Source organism: Antrostomus carolinensis, unplaced genomic scaffold (assembly GCF_000700745.2).
Source record: "Antrostomus carolinensis isolate BGI_N321 unplaced genomic scaffold, ASM70074v2 scaffold11546, whole genome shotgun sequence".
Lineage (NCBI taxonomy): Eukaryota > Metazoa > Chordata > Aves > Caprimulgiformes > Caprimulgidae > Antrostomus > Antrostomus carolinensis.
Window position 1 is genome coordinate 15,706 of NW_010322621.1, and position 6,715 is coordinate 22,420.

The 6,715-nt window shown below is 45.5% G+C and overlaps 1 protein-coding gene across 2 annotated transcripts in view; it reads right to left on the reverse strand.

Annotated features, from left to right (window-relative positions):
* The window catches only part of LOC104526762 (voltage-dependent L-type calcium channel subunit beta-4), a 31,369-nt gene that overhangs the window by 6,564 nt on the left and 18,090 nt on the right, over positions 1 to 6,715 (reverse strand). The gene's annotated exons all lie outside the window — the stretch shown is intronic.

Here is a 6,715-nt window from a genome sequence, read left to right on the forward strand (position 1 = left end):
CTGTTTCTCAAGTTTCTTTTTCACCTGGATCAGTTGATGGGGGGAGCCCACAACATGTTGTATTGACATAACTAAATGTGCTGCAAGGTGCAGGTGAGACAAAGAGATCAGAGACAGAAAACTCAATGGTTTCCTTTCTGAATGGAGTAACAGCTTCAAGCACTCCTAAAAAATGCCCAGCTAACAGTCCAGCCAACATCCCAAAACCACCCAGCTCTGTGACAGTGGCATTCTGACAGTGAACTCCATTAAAATCAATTTAGGGGAGAAGAACTTTGAACAGCTGCAGTAGAACTGTCACCTTTTTAACAGTTAACTGTAAAATAAGGCTGGGACTGGTAATGGTGAGCCGCTCAGGCTGTCATTTGAAGGTCACCTGGAAAAGCTGTAAAACTGGCAGGATCCAGATTCCAGGGCTCTACAGTGTTTGACAGGGAAAATAAATTAGGGAAAGCCCTCAGGTTTTTTCTTGCATTTAACAGTTCAGCTCCTAGCTACACTGTATTTGTTCTATTTCTACGTATTTGGGAGGAAAGAATCTTTTCAGGAGATCCTTGTTTGCAAAGGTCATGGAGTAAAGCAATTTCTTCCCAGTTCTCCTTGCAATGCATTTTATTCATAGAATCACAAAATCATTAAGGTTGCAAAAGACCTTTAAGATCCCGGAGTCCAACCATAAACCCAACACTGACCAGTCCCCTATGACTAACCCATGTCCCTCAGCACTATGTCTACACGACTCTTCAATCCCTCCAGGGATGGGGACTCCACCACTGCCCTGGGCAACCCCTTCCAATGCCTCAGAACCCTTGCAGCAAAGAAATTCTTCCTCACATCCCATCTCAACTGCCCTGGCCACAACTGGAGCCCATTTCCTCTTGTCCTGGCCCTTGCTCCTTGGTTGAACAGACCCACCCCCACCTCTCTTCACCCTCCTATTTTCTTACATGTGGAAAATAGCCATCACCTAAACATTTCCATATACTAATATTTCTTAAGTGCTATACATTAAAGCAGTGGTCTTTCTGGAAGAGAAGACAGAATGAGTTGCCACTGTCCTCTCCTATTTGTTTGGGCTTACTGTATAACCACTGTGATTAAATATTCTAGGTGCTTTACACAGAAGAAAGGGGTCATGACTACAGGGGCATCCTCCTCACCCACAGGAACGCTCGGGAGAGGAAGCATGAGAGGGAGTGAGCCTCAGGCATAGCCCAGAGTTAGCATGGCTACAGGCAATCCCTAACTTCATCTTACTCTCTGAGCTCAGGGAAGGTGAGCTCAGGCTCGAGGGAAAGGGTGCCCAGACAGAACTGCAAGGATGGAGGTGTACCTGAGAAGCAGGAGGAATCTCAACTTGTAGGTATATCTGGTTTACTGCCTATTTTTAATTATACCAATGCATTTTAGTTCTGCTAGAGTTACGATTTCTGGTATTTTTTAGGTTATGTCAAATAGATCAGAGGGATACGTACCCTGCCTTAGCATTGGCATGAATCTAAAAGTTAAAAAACCCCAAAATAACAATGAACTGTATATGACTAGTGTATTTAAAGCTGTATGATTAGGACAGTTCATGTTTCTTTGAGCCATATAATGTTCCTGCTTAAAAGAGTCATGCAGTGATAGGCATGCTCAGCCCTGGCCTGAGCATCATCAGTGAAAGATTAGCAAGGAATTAATAATGAAAGCAGCTCCTGAACTTAAACATGCCAAAAAGACAGCTATTTTTAACATGTCTAGACATACAGCACCATCTGATTACTTAAGGCTGACTCTCAGCAAATGAAAAAAGTGAGGTTTTTTATGGTTTTCAAGTATCTTAACTTTAAATAAATACTCTTGTAGGAATGTGAGCTGCAAAACAGATGAAGGAGGTCACAGAGCTGAAGACAGACAGCGTCTTTGGTCTTAGCAGTATACTTTGAATTAATTACCTCATGGATCATCTTGGTTCTTTAATTTAAACTCAACCACATCTAAACAATCACAAGCAAAAATGTACACTTACTACCAAAAGCAAACACAAAAGAAGACCTGTTGGCTTCAACATGGAGCGTGCTCAATATTACAATAACAAAGGTCTTTGCTCTGATTTCATAGCCATTTCACTGCTGGAAGATATTATCAGATAATTTGAAGTCTAGTTTTAAAAACTACTGGTTAATTAAGGAAAATACACATTCTGAATGACACAGAAGATTCTGAATTGCCAACCTCCAGTGACACTGCTAGGAGCTATCTGTAAGACGACGGGGTGTAACACAGGCCAGGCAATGACAGTGGGTGTAGTTCTGAAATGCTGCCTGGGGTACTGGGGCAGTTCAAATACATCTGTACCTGCACTGCACGGATATTCCATCTTGAAGACAAAACATCTAAGCTTTTATTTTGCTCATGACAGACTAGATTCTGCCCTCACAAACCAACCTGAATGTCCCCGTGGGGGCTGGAGGCCAGACTGGCATCTCCCTTCGAGTGCTCTACATCAGGAATAATTGTATTGAAACCAACACAATACAGCTGCAGGATGTAAGGGTGGTAAGGCAGAGGTTACTGCATCCTGGGGATGGACAAAGCAAATGCTACGATGCAATGAACAAGCTGCAAGACTGCTGCAGGCTGTTTACTTCAAGCAAGGCAGCTCCTTGCCTCACTCCGACCGATGTGAGCAAACCCAAGTGACATAAAGAGGAAATCGCTGTGTAAAAGAGCAAACAAGGCTGTGAAACACGTGCAGGCTTCTCTGTGGAGGTGGTAAAATAAATATACCTTTCAAAATGTGAAGGATGTGCAGCGGAGTGTTCTGTGTGTAAGCTCAGTGTAAATACCACAAGCTGTATTCAGACTGCAGGTGCAACTCCACTGAACTCAGCTCACACCCATTAAGAGTCAGGATATGCTCCTACAGAAATTATCTTGTGTGACTCTGTGCTCCCCCTGCTCCCTCCAAACCTGATCTGTATTTCCCATAACCCTGCCCAGGTGATAACCACCAGTGGTGACCATCATGGATGCTCTCTGGTTGTGATAGCTGCATCCAGCTTGGGGAGACAGGTAACAACATGATAGCCAAGGGCTGTCTTGGACAGTGTGCTCCAACAGTGAGGGGCTTGCTGAGCATCCATCAACCAAAATGTGGCTGGTGTGCAAATATGAGTATAGGTCAGTCATCTTACTCCATCAATAATGGACAGCCCAGGGCACATGGAGCTCTCCTGAAACAACAGCAGGCTAACATGCCAGGCTCTCCCCTGGAGCAGGGACCTCTCTCAAGGTTACTCCTTGAGGCTGAGAGATCCCTTGCCACAACCAGTCTTCAGTAAGTGACTAACAACTGCTGAACTGCAAAATCTGAGCTAAGTGACAGAAAGGATTGATTGCCCATATACATAATCCTTTAGACATGAACTTCTGACCAAGTCTGGGACTAGGACTGGATCCAGCTGCACCTGGACTCCTCTCCAAGAAAAAGTTTAGAGAACAAGGGACTTTCTGAAACCTTGGGACTCAACAGGATGGTTTCCCTAACAGCTTTGTCTGATCCTGTCCTCCTCTATGAAGTAAATAATCCAGTGTACCTCGCCATCAAATCTTGTTAAATTAATGTCACCTTAACCTTTGAACTTTGTTAATTCACTATTTCATATCAATCAATAAATTATTACATCTCTCTTACGAGTGGAGTGCATCACTCACTCTGACTCTCTACCTGTGACATTTTGTGCTACAGAAAAGCAAAGGATTTTGTGTTAGTCAACAGGACCCGAATGGCACACAAGGAATTCTCCAGCATCATTTGAAGAGGTAACAATTAGGTAGAAAATTACATGTGAGAAACATAATACAGCTGAGCTCTCCAGAACCTGAGACGGTTTGAACATCTTTCAGCGCTGCTCAAAGTGGAAAACAAGGATGAGACAGAGAGCAAAGCCATCTACAGTTACTGTCACCAGAAGCTGATGGAGTGACACAGTCTTTGGGAGGGAGCAGAAACAGGTCTTTGCAGTAACACAACCAGCTGGATGGATATGCTGTCACCATCCAGCACTTCTGGAAGTGGTGCTGAGGGGACAAGAGGGACAGCAGGAGGTTGGCTGTGAAATCCACACCCTCCAGGGAAACAGCAAGTTGTGGTGGGCACTGCAAAAGGTGTATATTCCACTGGAGAAATTGAGATACACCTCCACATACACACACTGCCACCAGCACTTTTCTGGATTATTTAAACTCTTGGTGTGTTATCAGGCGTAGGAGGAATGTGATTCGGATCTCTCACTCTGGATACATTCTGAAACCATTCCACTCTTAGAAAAGGAGGACAGAAATTTCAGTCAAGCCTATGACCTTTGTTTTCTGCTTTCTAACATTCCAGTGTGAATCTAGCCTGGACATACAACAAAAACTACCAAAATTCAAAGTTTGAGAGAGATCCACATTAATTACTCCTCACTTTGTATTTGGAACTACTGAGCAAACATAACCTGAACTTGCTAGCAGTGGCAGCCAGCTTGAAGGGGTATTTTTCAGAAAGTCCATCTGTATGGGTGCAATTACCCCACTCTCTGGATAAGCCAAGGCAGCATTATTGGGCAGACCTGAGGCCACAGAGGGACCCAACTCTTCCAGTCAGGCAGGAGGAGGCAACGCTGCTGAACACAGGCAAGTGCCTCGGTGCAGCAGAGGCTGGCAGTCTCTACACGCTGGCTAGCAACTAGGTGAGGTCCACCTGATGGCAGGAACTAACCTAAAAGGTCAACCAGTGGGCAAGAGGAAAGAGAAGGAGAAAGCTCTCTACAAGTCTCCTTTTCCACTGGATGGAGTGTCACCATTCCCACCAAGAGCAGCTCTGGGACATCCAAGGGGTGTGAGAGCCCCAGCCTAAAGGAGATGGGGTTTAGCCTCAACTCCTATCAAAGGGAACAGTTGGAAAGCAACATCTATTTCTGTCCTTCAGGAGGAGCTCCCAGAATGGTGAATGATCTTTTTATGGTCAGAGGGAACAAGAGAGGAGGAGGCTGTGAAGTCTGGTATCTTAAGAAGCATACAAAACCAAGTTAAGTTTCATGGAAATAAACCCTTCTGGATCGTTAGTCCAGAACAAAAGCCCCTTGAGCTTTGTTACTTTCATTTGTATCAAGAATAAAAGCCATCTGAAATGAAAGCAATCTCTTTAAAGTCTACATAACACCTGGCAAAGTCTTCTAGAAGCATAATCTGACCATTAGGGTTGGGCATTCGTTCTGCTGATCTCAACTCCCAGATTTGTTCCTAAGTTCTGCCAAGACATTTCTCCTGTCAGCACTTTGCCTATTTTAAGTCAGAGAGTACAATCATGGAAACCTTCCCAGCCTCTCTTCTGAATTTCTCTGAATTCATCTGATTTCTCCTCACAGTTCTTTGGCCTGAGAAAGATGGGCAATATGACAGAGCAGAGGCTGGACTGTCTGATCATTGCCCTGGTAGGAACAGCAGCCTCTACACCACCAAAGCAATGTGACATGCAGCTATTACACTGTAAAAGCAAATTCACACCCCAGTGTTTCCACTGAGTGGCTTAACCCGTGGTTTAACCTGTCACAGAAACCAGGCGTGGCTTTGGAAAATATAAGCAAGTTTGAGCTGCCCTGTCCAGACACCTCTACAGCTTTCCCACACAGCACCTGCCTGCCTCATCAGCTGTCCAGGACCTCTGCTCCTTGAGCAGCAGGTTATTCACAGTGAGTCATCAGTATCTTTGATAAAAGGGTCGGTGAGCAGTGACTGTGCTCTGATGAGGTAAGTGGAATGGCTCGCGGGTGCTGCTGTGTCAGGAGAGATCTCATGCATAGAATCATAGAATCCCAGACTGGTTTGGGTTGGGAGGGACCTTAAAGCTCATCCAGTCCCAACCCCGCTGCCAGCAGCAGGGACACCTTCCACTAGACCAGGTTGCTCAAAGCCTCATCCAGCCTGGCCGAGAACACTTCCAGGGAGGGGGCATCCACAACTTCCTTGGGCAACCTGTTCCAGTGTCTCACCACCCTCACAGTGAAGAACTTCTTCCTAATATCTCATCTAAACCTCCCCTCTTTCAGCTTAAACCCATTTCCCCTTGTTTTGTCATTAACTGCCCTTAGGAAAAGTCCTTCCCCAGCTTTCTTGTAGCCCCTTCAGGTACTGGGAGGCCACTATAAGATCTCCCTGGAGCCTTCTCTTCTCCAGGCTGAACAGCCCCAACTCTCTCAGCCTGTCCTCACAGCAGAGCTGCTCCAGCCCTCGCATCATCCTGGTGGCCTCCTCTGGACTTGTTCCAGCTGCTCCAGGTCTCTCTTGTGATGGGGGCTCCAGAACTGGACGCATGCAGACACGTGGCTCACACCGTACAGAGAGTGGGTCTGGACTCACTACACAGCTGAAGGGAAGTCCTCTGCAGCCTCCTCTCAAACCAGGAGTCTGAAACTTTGGCCTTTTGGGACGTTCAGATAGCACTGCTGCACAAATGGTATCATTTGCTAATGGGCTGGAGGTCAGCTTTACTGTACATGTCATTTTTGGCCTGTCACCTTGCCAAAGATCACAATAAACCCAGCACAGGAGATAATCAGGATGAAAGTATCAAACAATTTGTTTCTTAGCAATAAAAGCTGATTGAGGGTTGGAACTGCAGGGCTGTCTGAATTGCCATAAAGTGAAGTGATAACGTATGAACTTGGCTATAATCAAGGACCAACAC